The sequence below is a fragment of the Oryctolagus cuniculus genome, chromosome 12, assembly GCF_964237555.1.
Source record: "Oryctolagus cuniculus chromosome 12, mOryCun1.1, whole genome shotgun sequence".
Taxonomy (NCBI): domain Eukaryota; kingdom Metazoa; phylum Chordata; class Mammalia; order Lagomorpha; family Leporidae; genus Oryctolagus; species Oryctolagus cuniculus.
Genome location: NC_091443.1, coordinates 70,778,197 through 70,798,799, shown reverse-complemented (window position 1 = coordinate 70,798,799; position 20,603 = coordinate 70,778,197). Strand labels below are relative to the sequence as shown.

Sequence of the window (20,603 nt, the reverse complement as noted above, 5' to 3'; positions counted from 1 at the left end):
AAACTTTTTGAGGACAGTGACTGTTCTGCCAAAAAAGGAGCCAAATGGCAAACAGACTGGAGGTGGTCAGGAACCCACTCAGGAAAGCGGGAAAACTGTCACTGTGGAACTGGCAGCAGAACTGAGGGGAGCTGCGTGCGAGAGAGAGAGAGAGAGAGAGAGAACCAGAAAAGATGATACGGCGAGGGCGGGAATCTCCCCGCGGGCCTGGGAGGGCTTCGGAGGTGTCCTGCAATTTTTTCCTTTGAAGAGCACAGGGCCACGTCAGCTCTCGGCTGCAAACTCCTGAGAACTCAGTGCTGGGGCTGGGGACCGAGGCCTCACCGGGAAGCAGCACAAGAAGGCGTCCCACGGCTCCCGAAGGCACCCACAGCAGTCCCGCGTGGCCCTCGGCCACTCCCGGAAGAGATCTTGGTCTTTCTTCCCCACTGGAAACTGGCCAGGGTCCACGTAGGCCTGGTGGAAGCCCCTTTCCTCCAGCCTCTTCCCCAGGGCTCCATCCATCCCGGCCCGGCGGCCCACTGGCTTCTCCCCCGTGGACTCCGCCACGAAGTCTCCGTGCCTTTTCTGGCGTTTTCTTTTTGTCCAGGCTTAATGGGCAGTTCCCGCTCCAGCAAAGCCTCCGCCGGCCAACCAGCGGCTGCCGCCGCTCGCTTAAGCTGCTAGAACTTTCTTCGACTTCCGCTTTCAGGTCGCCTCAAGAGGCGCCTTAAAAAATAATCCACATTGGGCGCGTCCATCCACTTGGAGCCACAGAGAGGAAATGGACGGGGTGAGCGGGGGACACACCGGCCTGGAGGGCGTTCCTAGCGTGCCCATTTCTGGTCTCAGCTACTTTTCGTGGCCACTCTCGAGTGTGTGGGAGGAGGCTTCCTTTCTCTGTGCAGGAGTTTGAGGAGGAGAGAGATGTGAGAAAAAGCAAGGAACACGTAAACTAAGAGGCCAACGAACTGGAGCAACGGAAACCGCTAGTGAGTCTTTTTCTTTCTTAACAACCCCCAAATAATTACCATTTATTTCACTTATTGCCAGGCACATTTCTGAGTTTCTTTTTTTTTTTTTTTTTTTTTGTCGTGTAATGTTCACAATAATCCTCTATGGTTGGGAAAAGTGACATACGTAGTCCAAGATCTCACAGCAAAATAAGGCTAAAAGCAGAATTCGCACCGAGACCACCTGGCTCCGGAGACTGAACTCTTATCCCTAGAAACTCAGTACTCAGTCAGATAAATGTTTGTTGAATTAATAAGCACAGTCGCGTACATGGAACCAGCCTGGTTAAGGAGGAGGTGCAGGCTGGAGTAAGGAGCCGGAGAGGTGCGAAGCCCCTATTTTTGATGGGTGAAAAAACAGGAGTAGAACTGGGATCCACAAAACCCCTGGAGCCATGTCTGTAATTCCGTAAACCGAAGTATCGTGCAGTGTACTTGGTTAAACAGAGCTCCATCTGCCCACAGAGCCCAGATCCATGCCCATTCAAAAGCTCAATATGCGACCTTACTTGCAAATAGGATCTTTGAATTAGGAGGGGCCCTAAATCTGATGGCTGGCATCTTTATGGGACGAGGTGAGGACACGTACAGCCTATGTTAGACATGGTTCTTCTAGAAACAGCACCAGCAGGATGCGTGCGTGTGTAGATTTGTTTTGAGGAATAGTCTCAGGAGGCTGGCAAGTCCAGAATCTGCAGGGCATGCTGGCAGACTGGAGACGCAGGGAAGGGAAGAGCTGGTGTTGCAACTCATAGAGTAGCTGCAAGGTCGGCGCTGTGGCGCAGCGGGTTAAAACCCAGGCCTGCAGTGCCAGCATCCCATATGGACGCCAGTTTGAGTCCTGGCTGCTCCACTTCTGATCCAGCTCTCTGCTGTGGCCTGGGATAGCAGTAGAAGATGGCCCAAGTGCTTGGTCCCCTGCACCCACATGGGAGACCCGGAGGAGGCTCCTGGCTCCTGGCTCCTGGCTTTGGATCGGCACAGCTCCTGCCAATGCACTCAGTTGGGGAGAGGATGGAAGACCTCTCTCTCTCTCTCTGCCTCTCCTCTCTCTGTGTAACTCTTTAAAGCAAAATAAATAAATCTAGGAAGGAAGGAAAGAAAGAAAAGACGTTAGTCTTTTGTTCTATTCAGGCCTTCAACTGATTAGATGGGTTCACTCACTTGGGCATCTGCTTTATGCAAAGCCCAGTGACACAGATGTTATTCTCATCCAAAAGACCCTCACAGGAACAGAGTAATGTTTGACCAAATATCTGGGCAGCATTGCCCAGCCAAGTTAATACCCCAAATTAACCATCCATCATTGAAGTCCAGGTAGACAGGTATGAAGGTGACATAAAGACAGGCAGGGACTGGCGTGATCTGTCCAAAGCCAGGCAACACTAAGGATTGCTGGGAACCACTGAAAGCTCAGAGAGGCATGGGGACGTTTCTCCCTCAGAACCACCAAAAGGAACCGACCCTGCCGGCACCTTGCTTTTGGATTCCTGGTCTTCTGAACTCTGCATGAATACGTGTCTATTGTGTTAGGCCAGTTGATAGCAATTTGTTAGAGTAGCTCTAGGGAGTTAATATACACAGAAGCCCAGCAATGGGACAGCTGGTGGGAGTCAAGGTCTAATGTGCTGCGGAGGTTAGGATGGGATGTTCACGATGCCAGGCACAAAACCGATCATCGTCTGGGCAGGGAGGGAAAAGGCAGGAACCACTACATACGAAGTCATACACTGAAAATAACTGCAACATATATGACAGATAAGCAGGAGTTAACTTCCTTGTATACAAAGAGCTACTACACATAGTCAATAAGAAAAAAATGTCTATTGAAAAAGCGAGCAGAGTTGAGAAATGATCAATACACCAAGGAAGAATGACAAATGACCGTGAAATAGCCACTTGGCTGCTGTGGAGTCGCTGTGCGTGCTGCCCTCCTGTATGCAGGATTTGCGCTTTCAAGTGCATTCCAAGGATGCCTGTTTAGGGGGCAGCTTGTGAGGACCAGAGATAAGGCTTTGATTGGGCTGGCCATGTTAGTGGTGGGTGCTGTGGCATCTGCTTCCCCAAACCTGGAACACAGGATGATGTGAAACACGAAACCCTATTCAAGTATTTAATCAAGAAGCCGGCATTTGTTAAAACAGACTTTGTTTTCAGCATGATACCACACACTGTGGGAAGCAGAAGAACTGTGCAAAGAAAAGAAGATGGAAGGATACGAAATCATAGGACTCCAACGCAAGGTGGAATGAACTGTTGGTCTGGATTATATCAGTGGTTTTCAGGTCTGGCTGCACATTAGAATCCCTAGACAGCTTTTAAAATGTACAGATGCCTACTACAATGTTTATTGCAGAACTATTTGTAAGAGCTCCAAACTGGAAACTCTCCAAATGTACATCAATGGTAGTATGGATTAATAATCATGGAATATTCACACAATGGAGCACCATTCAGCAGTAAGAATGAAAGATCGACAGCTACACACAGTAATATATGTATATCTCTTAAGTAAAGTGTTGAGTGATGGAAACCAGGAAGAAACGTCCCACGTGTAAACGTAGTGCAGTAATAAAGAGTCTAACAACAAGGGACACTGTTGTTAGTGTGTACAAAACTGTTCTAAAATTTAAAATTTTAATTACTAAAAAGTCAGACCATGTGATTGATTCCATTTATATCAAATACAAAGACAGACACAGTCTATGCTTTTAGAAGTCAGGATTATTATCCTGGGAGGAATGTTGTCTGAAAGGGAGCATGAGGGCATCTTGGGTGGTGTGAACATTCTGTGTGTCAAACGGTCTGCTAGTTACTAGGATGTGTCCCACTGCAAAAACGTTGCCTTTTGCTAGATGTGTATTTTATTTCAGTAAAAGTTAAAAAGCTATCCTGATGGCTGGTCCTACTCAAACTAAAAAAGTGACAAGGCCCTGAGCATTTTAAAAAGCACCCTAGATTATTTTTTAACAGAAGTTTTTTATTTATTTATTTTTTAAAGATTTATTTATTTTACTTGAAAGTCAGAGTTACACAGAGAGAAGGAGAGGCAGAGAGAGAGAGAGAGAGAGAGAGAGAGAGAGAGAGGTCTTCCGTCCACTGGTTCACTCCCCAAGCAGCCATAATGGCCGGAGCTGCACTGATCTGAAGCTGGGAGCCAGCAGCTTCCTCTGGGTCCCCCACACGGATGCAGGGGCCCAAGGACTTGGGCTATCTTCCACTGCTTTCCCAGGCCATAGCAGAGATCTGGATAAAAGTGGAGCAGCCGGGACTCAAACTGGTGCCCATATGGGATGCGGTGGCTTTTCCCCCTATGCCACAGTGCCGGCCCCAAAAGTTTTCTATTTCTTTAAAAGGTAGAGAGCGAGAGATCTTCCATCCACTGGTTCACTTCCCAGTGCCAGCAAAAGTCAGGGTTTGGCTAGGATAAAATCCCAGGTGTCCTACTGGGTGATAGGGACTCAATTACTTAAGCAAAAACTTGCTGCCTCCCAGGGTGCACATTAGCAAGAGGCTGGAATTGCAGCCAGAACTCAAATCCAGGAACTCCTCTATGGGAGGCGGTGTCCCAAGAAACATGTTAACCACTGTGCCAAATACTTGCCCCAAACCCTGCGCTATTCTGTGCACCTGGGGTTGAAAGCCCCTGCTGTTAGTCATGTCGACACTGGGAGGAGCCAGGAACAGTGCAGGTGGGGAAGCTGCAAGTCCAAGCTTCCTTCCCACAGGAGGCAGAAAATGTGTGGATCCTCCCAGGTGTGGGCGGATGGATGTGGCCAGCAGGTTTACACTGTAAATGAACATTTTCAGCCCAGAAAACACTCAATTTCCAATCTTCATTTTTCTATTTTTCTGGTGGTGGCTACATGGTCTCTTGGAAACTTGATTCCCTGTCCTAAATACTCTTGTCATATGTTGGTCCCTTAGGGCCAAAGAGCTGTGAACAGGGTCCCACCAGGGTTCATGCAAACAGAGAAAATTAGAAAGCAGTTAGCCTGTGCCCCTGAACACTGTATTTTGTCTAGTTTGTACTCTATTGTGTTTTCACACAAGCCTCGGGAAGCCTGCAAGAACATATGGGTGATATAAATTTCCGGGGACGTAAACTGTAGCATTTAGGTTTGATCACAGAAGCTTGCTCTGCAATAAGAGTGATCTGCTCCCTAACACATTTAAGAGTATGAAGCTGAGGGAGGGAGACTTCCTAGGGACAGGGATCGATGGATTGCAGGTTTATGAAAGGGACAGATACGCTGTGTGTTGTTTATAATTCATTATTAATCCAGACAGTCTAGCTGACTCGCTGATGTTTCTCAGTTGCAAGAGCAAGAGGAGCTATAGAATATCCAGTAAGGGCTTTTACGAGTTTGCTGTTGGCATTTTCATTCTGATAGCCTATACTTCCTTGGATTCGCACTGGGTTGCAGTAACTCCGTAACAGCGATAATGCCAGTCAGCCTTCACTGAGTGATCACATCATCATGCCAGGCACTTTCACTTTGCCACACCTTTTCCGTGCAATTTCACATTTAACCCTCACTTTAATCTTATGAATCCCCACTTGACAGAGGAGAAACTGGACACCCAGAATGAAAACGTATCCAAGGCCCCACCACCTGTCAGAAGCAGAGCAAGTTATGTCAAAACAGTTGAATCCCCAGTCTATGCTTTTACTTGGTGGGACACTGGTTAAAGATGGGATGGTGTGAACTTGTAGCAGTGCATCATTGAAGTCCTTCCCTCCCCTCATTCCCAGTCTACACCCTTCCACTGTCTCCTCTGACTCACAGCTTGTCATCTTGGCCCATCTTCCCTCTCCCTGGTTTTCTTTTTCTACCTCCTGATCCTTGCATTTATTCCAAAGAGTTGTTTTCCCTTCTTTCCCACTCCTCATCTCTGAAATAGCAGATACAAGTCATACAAAGATGTGTGGGATTTGCTGTGTGATTTTTCTCAAGAGTGTCTGCGCTTGAAGAGAAAGTGCAAGGGAGAGCCGTGCTTATCACCCATGAGCGCTTATCAAGGTGATGTCAGCTCCTCCAGTGGTCAGCAATGGCCTGCTGGCCAAATCCTGTTTTGGAAAATAAACGTTTATGGAAATGCAGCCAAGCCCATTTGTGTACTTATTACCTATGTTTGCTTCGGTGCTGGCTTGGCAGAGGAATTATGACAGAGGCCCTTTGCACCATCAAGCCTAAAACATTTGCTACCTGGGCCCCACAGAAAAACAACTCCACCCCCAGGATAACCTATGGAGAGCCTAACGTGCAGAACTTGGTGCACAGATACTCTGCGAGTGCCAATTTCTCCTTCTGCAAGCTTCCAGTTCTTTCCTGTGGTCGAATTCTGGGCAGGGGGAGCATTCTGAAATCACATCACACGGGTCATTACTGACCCATCCCGCTCGTGGCAGCAACAGTGGTGACCATTCCTGCTGAATATTCATCTCACTTTGGCAAGTGAGAGTGACAAGCATCCTCACAGAAACAAAGTGATGTATTATTCATATTGCAGCGAGTGTTTCCTGGTGTGGAAGCAGCAGGACAGTCCCAACTGGAGTGGAAGTGTCATCTCTGTGCCAGGAGAAGGCGGAAGGCAGGCAGGGATGTGCCTCCCAGCCACAGATCCAGGACAATTGTATGTCCTGAAAACAGCTTCCTTTGTTAGATACAGATTTTGCATTGAAGAAGTCACTTAAGGTTCCCTTAAACGTATGTTAAAAATATAAAAAAAAAACTGGAATTAGTCTTGAAACACATGGAGTTAACTGCATTGTTGGCTTCTTTATTATCTTTTTATTAAGAAACTTGTCCTTTGCTAATTCTTGATTTCCACTGGTTGGACAGGGGTGCTGTGAGGTTGCTATGAGCAAAATCAGATGGCTATGCTGCACTCCAGGAAGCCATGAAATGCAAATCTTCAGCCTCTGCTGCGTGATTCCTACTTCCTTTCATGGGGCAAGCAGGGGTCTTGCATTTGTGGGCCATTCTCTGCCGGAGCTATCTTTCCTTTGTGAGGGTGGGACCCCTACCCTGGGACTTCATATTTTCTCCTGGATGGTGTGGAAATCTTATCTTCTCAGTAGTTGCCCACAGGCTTGATATCTTCTTATTATCCTAAATAAGATCTAGTGTCTGTGAAGGTGGCACAACAATGGAAATTTGTGGACTCAGTAAGAAATTAACCCTCTTGTGTTAGGCTGGTTTTCCTAAGTGAGAGCTGAGGGGAGTAAGGCAGGAAAGAAAGGCGAGTTGAAGGTGGGTTATAGAGTGCTCTTCCCTAAGTGAGATGAATTCCTCCATCTCACGAGACTGTTTTCTAAGAAGATGTGTAAACTGGGTCTCAGGGCAGTCCACCCTGAGGAGCAAAAGGGGGAAGAATTTATTCCCCAGCTCCTTTCTTTCCCACCAACAACTGAAAGCTTTGTGCCATATGTTCTAAATTTGTCTTTGTTTCCTGACTGCATGTGTGGACCAAGAGTGATGGCTTTCAAAATCCTGGGGTCCATAGGCACAGGTGGAATGCTTTGTGCTATGCCCATGCCCATCAGGACTCTATGTTTTTGTGTGCCTTGGCTGTCCAGGGCAGTACCTACAGCTCTCTGCTTGGGGCCGGTGCCACGGCTCAATAGGCTAATCCTCTGCCTGCGGCGCCGGCACACCGGGTTCTAGCCCCGGTTGGGGCGCCGGATTCTGTCCCGGTTGCTCCTCTTCCAGTTCAGCTCTCTGCTGTGGCCCAGCAGGGCAGTGGGGGATGACCCAAGTGCTTGGGCCCTGCACCTGCATGGGAGACCAGGAAGAAGCACCTGGCTCCTGGCTTCGGATTGGCACAGTGCGCTGGCCGCAGTGGCCATTTGGGGGTGAACCAATGGAAGGAAGACCTTTCTCTCTGTCTCTCTCTCTCATTGTCCACTCTGCCTGTCAAAAAAAAAAAAAAAAAAAAAAAGACTTTCCTTGGTTACAGGAACATAATAGGCCTGCAAGCCAGGGAGTTAATCTCCCTAGGAGTTGAAAGTTGGTGGCCAAATACCCTGGCCTCTTTGTTGCTTGGGTGAGCCAACTAGGAAGCATGAGCTGTGTATTCTCCCAGAGGTTATTAGTGGGATCAAAACCCAGTTGTTCTCCCAAGAACCTGCTTAATAACATATCTGTTAGTGGTTTTCTTTTCAATCCTGTTTCACTTTCCTACTCCCTATTAGTGTTCCTTAGATCATCTCCATATTCTTATCTCTGTCTGCTTCTGGGAGAAGCCAACCTAATGCAAGAGACAGGTGCTTGTGGAGCTGGGTTGTGCAGAGTAGAGGTGGAGAATGCTGCCATGCTGTGTTTGCGTAAAGCTGCTCAGAGATAATGAAGAGCTGGTCGCTGCAGTGACTGTGGGGCAGAAATCAGGTGAGACCCACAGGATCTGAGCTTGTATGGATACACGTTGGATGAGTGTCTGATCCACATGGCAGAAAGAGTCATATTCATTGATTTTAAATAGGCACTGATTATTTACTTCATGCAATGACTGCTAAGCAGTATTTATGGATCAATGTATTGAAGTTTCATCATGAAATGAGTCTAGTTGTCATTATCTGCATTTCACAGTGAGAAAACTGAAGCTCAGAAGGAGTCAGTAACAGACAATCCATCAAGAAAGTGGGGAAAGGTAGAACTTGAACCTAAGACAATCTGCCCCTAGAACTGGTGCTTTTCAATTTGTGTTTAAGAAGGTTGTGTGTTAACCACTACCATTTGCAAGCTTACCGTGGCCAGCAGAGCCACTCAGACATCCTGTTCCACCTTCTTCCACACTCAGTTCCCTGGTTCAGTGAAAGTGCGAGTACATGTGAGTTAGTGTGTGGGAGTGTGTGTGAGTGTGTCTGTGTGCAAGGGCATTGTGGGGGGGGGTGGGAAAGGTTAAAATGTGATCACTTTCTCTGAAGTGTTACCCAAAGAAATCACTTCCCAGCAGAAGCTGGTCTGAGTCTTTAGTCTTGGGCAGGGTCTTTTTCTAGAACCAGAGACTGTTTCTAAATTACACTCTAATTTACTAACCATCCAACAGCCCGGAGCAAAACAACTTTTTGATGAGTTAAGTGTAAATGAGTCAGAGGCAGAAAGATTAAATCTTCCCTCAAATACACATGGGTTAAAAGAAATGATAGTCTCCAGAGGGGCTGGCTCCTTGAGGACCGAGTTTCTGCCAAGTCAGCACATCGGGGAGTTTGTGACTCCCTGCCAAACCCCAAGCACCACTGGCCTCTCTGCTGCAGTTTCTTGCTGAGCCCAGGAGGAATCCATCTTCCTCAATCCTCCCTGTCTGTCAGAACTGAGCGCCTATTTCTGTGCAAATGATTCATTGTTAGAATTTGTGCCACCTCCTCCCAGTCTCAGGGACTTTTTATTTTTTATATCAAGCCTTATGTAGTATTTCAACAAATCTCTTCCTCTCCCCCGTCTCCCTCCTGCCCTTCTGCCGTCTCTTTGCCAAGATTCAAAACAGAAGTCAGCGACAGGCTTTCTCTGAGTCTAGCTCTGAATCTCACTCTGCCTCTGGCAGTCTACTTCTGACAGGTGCAGAGCAGGCAGGAGAAATGACAGCACGTTACAGAATGCAAGCAAATACAGTATTGTGAATCATCATGTCTCCTGCTAGTATCTTTTTGGGTTGCAGTAAAATCACCTTGGGGGATAGTTTTTGCTCTTTTACTTGAGCAAAGTATTCACTCTGGATATCATTCATCTTCCATTTTTAAGAACACAACAATTAAACCAGGATTAGAATGATGTTGAGCAGTTAGATATTTCTCTTTCCAAGTTTTTCTGGTAGAAATTTGTACCCTGTTGCAGTGGAGCTATAAAAGTGTAAATGTCCCTCAATGTTGGCTGTGGAGAGTAGCAGGGCAGCACTTAACACGAGGCACATGGGCTGGCTGGTGTGTGGGAACTGAGCAGAAACTGGACCACCTAGCTCTGATTTGCTCAACTGTAGGCAATTCTACTTCCAAGGTGGGTGAAATGAACAAGCTAGGGCCAGGAAAATAAACCTCTTCTCTTTGCATTTTAATAGCTGTGGTTACAGTTTCCAAAACCAAGCCACTGGCACTTGACAATTCCCTGCGTTTGGCTTGGACTTTAATGAGCATCGAGAGTGTCGTTGTCTCAGAATCTTTTTGTTGAGCATCTAGATAATGTCTCAGGAGAACTTCACCTGTAGAACCTATGGCACATCCGCCTGTGACATTCTGGAGGGTTTGTCAATTCAGGGACTTTTTGTTCTGTGGATTCTGGAAGGCAGTTGGATCTGAGAATGGAACAGATTTCAGAGAACATGCACATCAACCTGTCAAACATTCTGCTGGGCTGGTGGCATACGCTGGCTTAGAATAGTGCCCATTTAACAGCCTGCACACAGCTCACGAAAGGCTTCTGAAGTGCAGCCTGCTCTGACACTGAGCCGTATGTGTGGAAGCCATAGTAAACTTGAACAGCAGATGGAAGACTCCTAGACTCCTCCGAACCTTTTATTGGCCATATGTCACTTTTGAGTGTTGGCCAACAAACTAAATTTGCAGCTAATATATAATGATTTAAGCAGCAAAAAAGAGCAGCTGTACTTTGATTTCTGCTGCCTTTCCTAGCTTGCTGGAGTTTCTTGCGCTATTTTCTTTAACCCTGTGCTGTCTCCTTGAAATTTCACCAGGTGGCACAATCTTCAGAGGTGCACTGTGAACTACCTCCAGCTTAGCTGGTTTGCCTCCCTGCTGCTTCTCCCTTCTGGGTTGAGTTTTCTGGTTTGGGGTTATTATTGTTGTTTTTCAAGTTGATAATGAGTGCTACAAAGCCCAGAACTCCAGTATTTTCAGACTTCTGCCGAGTTGGCCATTTCTATTCTTTTATTCAAATCCCTTGTGTGTGTAGGACCCTTGCATTGTCTTCTGGGGTGCCCGGGCTGGCCGTTTGATCAGCCTGCAGCGGGCTTTTCTGTGACAGAGCAGCTCATTCTGATTTATGAGGATGTGACCTGGGATAGAGCTGCCCTGGAAAAACTCAGCTCTACTACTGTCCAGATCATCCAAAAGGAAGTGATTTATGGTAGAAATAAGGAGAACAGGCCTCCTCCTGGCTCCTGCTTCTTTTTCTGGCCCTTCTATCCCATGTGGTCAGAGTGCCAAGTCTCCACTCCCAGCTGCCATGGACATGCTAGCTGGCTGAGTTCTTGAGGCCTCCAGGATGAAGAGGCTCCTTGTTATAGAATGAGGGTTATGCCGTTGTTTCTGGGGTTGGAGTGCTGGAAACAGACAGGAAAGGAGTGGGGAATTACATGAATTTAGACTTGCATCCCTGCCAACCATTTTAATTTAGGACTACATGATTGCTAGGGTTGTATGATCATAAAATAGCTCTATAGTTGTCATTCTAACCAACTCCAACTCAAGTTTCTGGATATCAATTCTTGCAAAACTCAGTCACTTCCCTAGTGTTGTTGAAAAGACTTAGAACAGCATTGTGAACAAAAATGTAACAGAGTACAGAAATCTCAATGATTTCAATAACATCTGGAGCAAATCACACTAAATGGGGAGTAAAATGCACATTCATCATGGGTGTTTGGGTTTGTTTTCTGGTTTTACAAAGAGACGAAGTAAGAAAGATCTTTCCTGTAGAGATTTTTAGTTATCTATTCCTGTGCTAAACTGGACACCTCACAGAAGAATTATAGCCTTGGTTTTTGCATTTGTAGGAATCAGTTCTCTTTTTGGGTCTGATTAAGATTATTTCCTGTAGCAAATTGTCATTGGGGAATTTATTCCACAGATAGAACTGCTATTGAAATAACAGGTGTACATGCCTAAGCAATCCAACATTATTTATTTAAAAAATTGGAAACAATCCAAATATTCATCAATAGAGAACAAATTTATAATATATCCATATGCTGGGAGGCAGCTGTGGAAAAGAACAAAGGTGATCTCTCTACACAGAAATGGCAAGAGCTCCAAGGCATTTGTTATTGAAAATCAGGTGCAGAACAGAATGTACAGTACACTATCTTTTAGTCCATTTGTTTGCATTTACAGAAGTGAACTTTGGAAGGATACATAACATAGGAGACTGAGGGGAGAGCAAGAACAGTGTCCATGGGAGGGAATAAACCACTCACTTCTCAGCCTCTTGGAATCTGGCTTTTGTAGCCACTTCAAGTATTCTGAAGAGGAATTTCCCTACTGGCTCACCTATAATGTCCTAAATGCCAAACCCTCAGTTTCCTTCAGGTCCCTGTCTGCTGTGACCATTCTGTCTTTCAGAATGAGGCAGCTCAAGTGTAGTCCAATCAGAAATTCTGCCCCTTGGTAGCTCTGTGTGCTAGGGAAGAAACAAGCATTTCTCAGTGCTTTCTGACATTGCAAAAATATCTCTTTTAATTGTGGCAATGGATTTGTAATAGAGGTACTATTAGTAACTCTATTTACCAGATGAATAGACTGAAGCTCACTGCACATAATTAATTGCTGATCCCTTTATTGGCTCTTCTTCTCTTCAAACAAGAGGTCCTGTCTTTGTCCTCTTCTCTCTAGTTTCCTCCCATTCCCTCTAAAGAATTTTGACCTACACCCAGTAAGTTTGCCTTCCAAGTCCATTTCTGTGTGTTCTGCCATGCATTTCCACCTGCTTGATGGACAGTTCAACCTAAACATGTTGATGAAACCTAATTGCCATCATTTCCCAAACCCAGTGTACCACCTTTCTGCTCACAATCTGTTTCTTGTTATTTCCCTTTTCTGACAATTCTGTTCCCCAAACTTCCCTCCCCTTAAGTTTATAACCTTGGAGAAGAGGTTGAGTTCTTTATCCTTCTTTGCTTCCACTAATTTTTCCAAAACAAATTCTGCTGTTCTTACTTCTACTGCCTTTGCATAGCTCACTCGTTATATTCTGCCTGGGAACTGCTCATCTAACTGAGTATCCCAGTTCCAGACTCTTGCACCTCTCCTATCTAACAAATAATCCTCATATAGTATGGCACTGCTGATAAGGAACACACACAAAAAGACTTGGCAAATGAAAAGACCAAAAGTACAAGTTATTGAAAGCTATCAAATTCTCCCTAGATTAATGTATAAATTTAATGGAGGTCACAATACAAGTACCAATAGAGCTTCTTATATTTTTCTATAACCAGACAAACTGATTTGAGAGTTCTACTGGGCAAATGATCGTAATAAAATATTCTGGAAAATTTTGAAAAGGAGGGATAAAAAGGGAGAATTAACCTTAACAGATACCAAAATAATTGTAAAATGATGGTCAGTTATATGGTTTATTACTTGTACGTGAATAAACAAGGAGAACATGAGACAGAATAACATCTGAAACTGGTCTGTGTACTTATGAGGATCTAGTATTTGATAAAGATTGCATATCTTTATTAGTGGGAAATTTTTATAATCCAATAAATGGTGGTAGGCCAATTGAGTAGCCATCTGGAAAATAATAAAGTTGTATTTCTCCTAACTCTTTATATCAAAATAAATGCCAGATGGACTATCAACATGAAAATTAAATGATCAATGTAATAGGAGAAAATTGGAAAAAAATTATATAATGTTGGAGTATGTGAGGCCTTGCTAGGCATAATAAAAATCAAGAGCTATAAAAGAAAAAAAAGTTTGGCTCTTAAACATCAAACATCAAACATTCCTTCATGATCGATGACACTAAAAATAACATCAAAAGACAATATTTGTAACAAACATCTTATATGAAGGAATGGATTTGTTAAAATATAAAGAACTTTTGCGAATCAGTAGGGAAGTGATCAACACTGTAGTAGAGAAGTTGTTAAAGGATCTGAATTAATAGCTCGCAAAAGGCAATGCAATATTAGGGTATTTGGATATTTGGAAGGATGTCTCGGTTCCCCACAGTAAGAAAATGTAAATGAAAACTACATGTTTTCTCATATTAGCCAAGGATTTTTAAAATATATTTTTGACCTCTTATTTTGGACGAGAGTTTGGGGAAACAGGAATTTGTGCATTTTTTAGATATGTAAATTGATACAACATCTAAAGAGGGCAATTTCAGAATATCCATCAAAATGTAAAATGTATTTAGCTTTTTATGTACCAATTGTATGCTTGGGAATTCCTCCAGCAATTATATTTAAGCTTGTAACTGAAGAAATGTATAAGAATATTCACTGCAGTACCTAGTTTAGTGGTATGTTCTATCATCTCAGAAAAGGACTGAAAAAACAACAACAACAACAACAGAAGCTTAGTTTGCCATGTTTACCCTTTATCTAAGCCTTCCAGTTGTTTTTCATCAGCTTTGAAAGTTTTTGTAACCTGACTAGATTTTCTCTTTTGTGTCTTGCTTCTTTCTATTCTTTTTTTTTTTTTTTAAACTTTTATTTAATGCATATAAATTTCCAAAGTACGACTTATGGATTACAATGGCTTTCCCCCCATACCGTCCCTCCCACCCACAACCCTCCCCTTTCCCACTCCCTCTCCCCTTCCATTCACATCAAGATTCATTTTCGATTATCTTAATATACAGAAGATCAGCTTAGTATACATTAAGTATGGATTTCAACAGTTTGCTCCCACACAGAAACATAAAGTGAAAAATAATAGATGATTTTTTTAAATGATGATGAAATCAGAGCAGACCTATTGTCATGTTTAATCCCAGTGAGAGTCAAGTTGGGAATTGATAATTTCTTTCTTTCTTTCTTTTTTTTTTTTTTTTTTTTTACAGAGGATCAGTTTAGTATGCATTAAGTAAGGATTTCAACAGTTTGCACCCCCATAGAAACACAAAGTGAAATATATTGTTTGAGTACTCGTTATAGCATTAAATCTCAATGTACAGCACATTAAGGACAGAGATCCTACATGAGGAGTAAGTGCACAGTGACTCCTGTTGTTGACTTTACCAATTGACACTCCTGTCTATGGCATCAGTAATCTCCCTATGCTCCAGTCATGAGTTTCCAAGGCTATGGAAGCCCTCTGAGTTCTCCGACTCTTATCTTGTTTAGACAAGGTCATAGTCAAAGTGGAGGTTCTCTCCTCCCTTCAGAGAAAGGTACCTCCTTCTTTGATGGCCTGTTCTTTCCACTGGGATCTCACTCGCAGAGATCTTTTGCCAGAGTGTCTTGGCTTTCCATGCCTGAAATACTCTCATGAGCTTTTCAGCCAGCTCCGAATGCCTTTAGGGCTGATTCTGAGGCCAGAGTGCTATTTAGGACATCTGCCATTCTATGAGTCTGCTGAGTATCTCACTTCCCATGTTGGATCACTCTCCCCTTTATTTACTCCATCAGTTAGCGTTAGCAGGTACTAGACTTGTCTATGTGCTCCCTTTGACTCCCAGTCCCTCCACCATGACCAACTGTGAACTGAAACTGATCACCTGGAACAGTGAGATGGCATTGGTACATGCCACCTCGATGGGATTGAATTGGAATCCCCTGGTATGCTTCCAACTCCACCACTTGGGGCAAGTCAGCCTGAGCATGTCCCAAATTATACATCTCTTCCCTCTCCCATTCCCACCACCATGTTCAACAGGGATCACATTTCAGTTAATTTTCAACACTTAAGAATAACTGTGCATCAATTACAGATCTAAACCAGTCATATTAAGTAGAACAGATAAAAAAAACTACTAAGAGGGATAATGTATTTAGTTGTTCATTAACAGTCAGGGCTATGCTGATCAAGCCACCATTTCCCATAGTGTCCACCTCACTCCAACAGGTTTCCCTCTTGGTGTTCAGTCAGTCGTCACCGATCAGGGAGAACATATGGTATTTGTCCCTTTGGGACTGGCTTATTTCACTCAGCATGATGTGTTCCAGATTCCTCCATTTTGTTGCAAATGACTGGATTTCGTTGTTTCTTACTGCGGTATAGTATTCTAAAGAGTACATATCCCATAATTTCTTTATCCAGTCTATCGTTGATGGGCATTTAGGTTGGTTCCAGGTCTTAGCTATTGTGAATTGAGCTGCAATAAACATTAGGGTGCAGACCTCTTTTTTGTTTGCCAATTTAAATTCCTTTGGGTAAATTCCAAGGAGTGGGATGGCTGGGTCGAACGGTAGGGTTATCTTCAGGTTTCTGAGGAATCTCCAGACTGACTTCCATAGTGGCTTGACCAGTTTGCATTCCCACCAACAGTGGGTTAGTGTCCCTTTTTCCCCACATCCTCGCCAGCATCTGTTGTTGGTAGATTTCTGCATATGAGCCATTCTAACCGGGGTGAGGTGAAACCTCATTGTGGTTTTGATTTGCATTTCCCTGATTGCCAATGACCTTGAACATTTTTTCATGTGCCTGTTGGCCATTTGGATTTCCTCTTTTGAAAAATGCCCACTCTCACCACTGCTATTCAATATAGTTCTGGAGGTTCTAGCCAGAGCTATTAGGCAAGAAAAAGAAATTAAAGGGATACAAATTGGGAAGGAAGAACTCAAACTATCCCTCTTTGCAGATGACATGATTCTGTATTTAGGGGACCCAAAGAACTCTACTAAGAGACTATTGGAACTCATAGAAGAGTTTGGCAAAGTAGCAGGGTATAAAATCAATGCACAAAAATCAACAGCCTTTGTATACACAGACAACGCCATGGCTGAGGAAGAACTTCTAAGATCAATCCCATTCACAATAGCTACAAAAACAATCAAATACCTTGGAATAAACTTAACCAAAGACGTTAAAGATCTCTACGATGAAAATTACAAAACCTTAAAGAAAGAAATAGAAGAGGATACCAAGAAATGGAAAAATCTTCCATGCTCATGGATTGGAAGAATCAATATCATCAAAATGTCCATTCTCCCAAAAGCAATTTACAGATTCAATGCAATACCAATCAAGATACCGAAGACCTTCTTCTCAGATCTGGAAAAAATGGTGCTGAAATTTATATGGAGGCACAAGAGACCTCGAATAGCTAAAGCAATCTTGTACAACAAAAACAAAGCCGGAGGCATCACAATACCAGATTTCAGGACATACTACAGGGCAGTTGTAATTAAAACAACATGGTACTGGTACAGAAACAGATGGATAGACCAATGGAACAGAATTGAAACACCAGAAATCAACCCAAACATCTACAGCCAACTTATATTTGATCAAGGATCTAAAACTAATTCCTGGAGCAAGGACAGTCTATTCAATAAATGGTGCTGGGAAAATTGGATTTCCACGTGCAGAATCATGAAGCAAGACCCCTACCTTACACCTTACACAAAAATCCACTCAACATGGATTAAAGACCTAAATCTATGACCTGACACCATCAAGTTACTAGAGAACATTGGAGAAACCCTTCAAGATATTGGCACAGGCAAAGAATTTCTGGAAAAGACCCGAGAGGCACAGGCAGTCAAAGCCAAAATCAACTATTGGGATTGCATCAAATTGAGAAGTTTCTGTACTGCAAAAGAAACAGTCAGGAGAGTGAAGAGACAACCGACAGAATGGGAAAAAATATTTGCAAACTATGCAACAGACAAAGGGTTAATAACCAGAATCTACAAAGAGATCAAGAAACTCCACAAAAACAAAACCAACAACCCACTTAAGAGATGGGCCAAGGACCTCAATAGACATTTTTCAAAAGAGGAAATCCAAATGGCTTCTTTCTATTCTTGTACTCTATCCAAATGACCCCAGTGCTCACTCATATTCTCATCCCTGTAGTTCTCTTTGTGCTGAGCCTGTTGACTAATGCATCTTCTCCCAGCCTCTTCTTTCTTCTTCATCTATGTGAATCTTAACCTGACTCACACACTACCTTTTTCTGAAGACATCCTTAAACCTGCCACAAAGACTCTCCCCAACTTGAAAATCTCTATCTACTCTTTTTTTGTGTTACATTTCTATTTCTATTCTTAATTATTTTAAGTAGCATATAAAAATTGTACATATTTAGGAGGGTACCATGTGAAGTTTTGACACATCTACATTCTATAATGTTAACGTTAGGTAATAATATCTGTCTCCTCAAACATATTTCACTCTAGTTAGAATGAGTGTTGCCAAGAAGACAAAAGACAGCAGGTACTGGTGAGGATGTGGAGAAAAGGGAACACTTACATGCTGTCACTGGAAATGTAAATTGGTGCAGTTATTGTGAAAAATAATACGGGTGTTCTTTAAGAAGTTAAAAATAGAACTATTGAATGGATTCATCAACTCCATTACTGGACATATATCCAAGGGAAATGACATCAGTATGTCTAAGAGACATCTGTGCTACATGCTCATTGCAGTATTGTTCACAATGACCAGGAAGTGGAGTCATGCTAGGTGTCCATCAGTTGATGAATGGACAAAGAAAACTGAGTATACATCCATAAAATGGAATACCATTCAGTCATATAGGAACATAAAATCCTTTCATCTCTGACAATATGGATGTAGCTGGAAGACGTTATGTTCAGTGAAATAAGCTAGTTACAGAAATAACAGTGTTGCATGATTTTACTCAAGTGTGAAATCTAAAACAGCTTATTTAAGAGATATTTAAGGTAGAATAGTGATTCCTAAAGACTGGGGAGAGTAGGGGAGAGGGAGAGTTGGGAAAAGGTTGATCATTGTTTACTAAATTATATTTCTATAGGAGAAAAATGTTCTGGTGTTCTCTTACATAGCAAGATGACTGTAAATAATAATGTACTGTATATTTCCAATAAATAAGAAGGAAGGATTCTGCTCTGGCTTTTGACATGATCCTTTTGCCACAGTAATTTGAGATAATCTGTTTTATTAGAGTGATATTTTGGTGTTCCTTCTTTGATGAAAACTGTTTTCATATAACGTAAGATAGTTAACTTACATTTTCTCCCAAGAATGAGAATATCTTCATAGTTTTCTTCTGATTATGTAAGTAATAGCCACATACTTTAAAAAATGGAAAAGTTCAAGGCTCATTCCCATATGTGCATATAAGTGTGATGGTGTGATTTGTCTATCTGTGCATGTAATAAGATAAAGGAAAATAGATTTTCTGACATAGACTTCTGGGTCAAAGAATAGGCATATTTAAAATTTTACCATATGTTACCAAACTGATCACAATTCATTCAACATTATTTATTGAAAATGTAGTATTGGTGAGGAACCTGCACTATGTAGGTAGAAACAGTGGAGAGCCATATCAGCTTTGTGGAGTCTGATGTAAGTGATACTAAAGAAAGATACAGCCGGCGCCGTGGCTCAATAGGCTAATCCTCCACCTTGCGGCGCCGGCACACCGGGTTCTAGTCCCGGTTGGGGTGCCGGATTCTGTCCCGGTTGCCCCTCTTCCAGGCCAGCTCTCTGCTATGGCCAGGGAGTGCAGTGGAGGATGGCCCAGGTGCTTGGGCCCTGCACCCCATGGGAGACCAGGAAAAGCACCTGGCTCCTGGCTCCTGCCAGGATCAGCGCGGTGCGCCGGCTGCAGCGGCGGCCATTGGAGGGTGAACCAACGGCAAAAAGGAAGACCTTTCTCTCTCTCTCTCTCTCTCACTGTCCACTCTGCCTGTCAAAAAAAAAAAAAAAAAAAAAAAAGAAAGAAAAAAAAAAAAAAAAAAAAAAAAAAAAAAAAAAAAAAAAAGAAAGATACAAGCCAGTGTGAGCAAGTACAATAGATAGGATTTGACCTAGTCTGTAGTTGGAGGAAGTGACATTTCAAGTATGTCCCAAAGCCTAAGTAGAAGTTTACTAGACTAATGTTGGAGGTTAAGCGCTCCCCAACCACAGCTAGCATAAAGGCAGCTGGAAGGGAAATTGAAGAAGAATTGCCTGGCTAGAGTGGAAATGGGAGGAGCATAGTGCAATAAGAGGCTGGAGATAGCATCAGGAAGACAACATAGATGGAGTTGGAGACTTGATAAGAATCTCTCTGTTTTTATAACAGCAAAGAGAATTAATACTCCCAACTATCCTTGTAACAGTTTAGTAGGATTTTGAGGTTATATTTGGAATTTGAAGGAATAGCCTTGGTAAAGTAGACAGAACTGATGAACAGAAGCAAATGAAGACCAGTAGACAAAAAAGAAACCAATTGTAGCAGTCCTGTGACAGATGGCAATAGTTTAAACTAGTCTGAATTACAGACCATAATAGCTTGTACCAGAATGGTCAAGGCAGAGAAGTACAGGGGAGCAGATGATTTTATACTTTTATCAATTTATGCCACTACTGGAAGTGGATATCATTGATCTGTATTTTGCCAATCAATCTGTATTTTGCCAATCGAAGAGAGGTGTGGTGTATATGAATATAAAAGATAATATATTACACGTGTAATACATGGAGTATGTATAATTTGTAGTACAAAGAATCTCCAAAAAGTTACGAAAGATGCATATTATGAAGAAACTGTACATGGATTTCAAGTTTTTTTTACACCAATATCTTGAAGTACCGTCATCTAAATATATTATTTTTCTTTTCTTTGATAATTTGTGAGATTGACATCTCATATTTCATGAGCCATTTGCATTTTTAGTTCTTTTGAATTGTCTGTACATATTCTTGGGCTATTTTCTTTCTTTTTGTCTCTCCTTTCCTCCCCTCCTTCCTTCCTTCCTTCCTTCCTTCCTTCCTTCCTT

The 20,603-nt window shown here is 42.9% G+C and overlaps 1 long non-coding RNA gene across 1 annotated transcript in view; it reads left to right on the top strand.

Moving 5' to 3' along the window:
• The first annotated feature begins 258 nt into the window (after positions 1–258).
• Positions 259–20,603, top strand: part of LOC138844679 (uncharacterized) — a 103,749-nt gene continuing 83,404 nt past the window's right edge. The window contains exon 1 of the long non-coding RNA XR_011380903.1: positions 259–971. This is a non-coding gene — a long non-coding RNA (uncharacterized lncRNA). The remainder of the gene's footprint in view (positions 972–20,603) is intronic.